Source organism: Octopus bimaculoides, chromosome 22 (genome assembly GCF_001194135.2).
Source record: "Octopus bimaculoides isolate UCB-OBI-ISO-001 chromosome 22, ASM119413v2, whole genome shotgun sequence".
NCBI classification, from domain to species: Eukaryota; Metazoa; Mollusca; class Cephalopoda; order Octopoda; family Octopodidae; genus Octopus; species Octopus bimaculoides.
The window spans coordinates 30,620,979-30,621,911 of record NC_069002.1 but is presented as its reverse complement, the minus strand read 5'-3'; the positions used below and the strand labels follow the sequence as shown (position 1 = coordinate 30,621,911).

Genomic DNA, 933 nt, shown 5'->3' with positions numbered 1-933 from the left:
GGCTACACCAGGCTCCAATCTAATTTGGCAGAGTTTCTACAGCTGGATGCCCTTCCTAACGCCAACCACTCAGTATGTATATATATATATGTATATATATGTATATATATATATATATATACATACACATATATATATATGTGTATGTGGAGGTGCAATGACCCGGTGGTTAGGGCAGCGGACATGCGGTCATAGGATCGCGGTTTCAATTCCCAGACCGGGCGTTGTGAGTGTTTATTGAGCGAAAACACCTAAAACTCCACGAGGCTCCAGCAGGGGATGGTGGCGAACCCTGCTGTACTCTTCCACCACAACTTTCCCTCACTCTTACTTCCTGTTTCTGTTGTGCCTGTAATTCAAAGGGGTCAGCCTTGTCACACTCTGTGTCACGCTGAATCTCCCCCGAGAACTACGTTAAGGGTACACGTGTCTGTGGAGTGCTCAGCCACTTGCACGTTAATTTCACAAGCAGGCTGTTCCGTTGATCGGATCAACAGGAACCCTCATCGTCGTAATTGATGGAGTGCCAATAATGTGTGAGTATATGGCAGGAATTAAACAATAATGATGATGACACACACATACATACACACATATATACATACACACACATATATTTACAGTGTGTGTGTGTGTATATAAACACGGTGGTGCATCAGCATGGCCGCAGCTCTGAGCTGAAACTTTGAAATGAAAAAAAAATGCAAATTCATGCCTGATTAGAGAAAGACAAACTGACAATCTAAGAATCTAATAAGTTGATAATTTGACATTCTGACAATCAAACAATTTTATCAAACTGGACATTATACCCCTCACCCCACCCCCCACCCCAAAAAAACACAAACAATATACCAAATTGTCTTTGAAAAGTTCAGGTATTAAAACTGAAATTTACCTGGTGATAGACAGCAGCATTCTTGATGTGAATTT

The 933-nt window shown here is 41.5% G+C and overlaps 1 protein-coding gene across 1 annotated transcript in view; it reads right to left on the bottom strand.

Moving 5' to 3' along the window:
* Nucleotides 1-927, bottom strand: part of LOC106873494 (uncharacterized) — a 50,840-nt gene extending 49,913 nt beyond the window's left edge. Inside the window, exon 1 of the mRNA XM_014920879.2 lies at nucleotides 899-927. The gene's annotated coding sequence lies outside the window, so the exon portion shown is untranslated. The remainder of the gene's footprint in view (nucleotides 1-898) is intronic.
* Nucleotides 928-933: the final 6 nt, after the last annotated feature.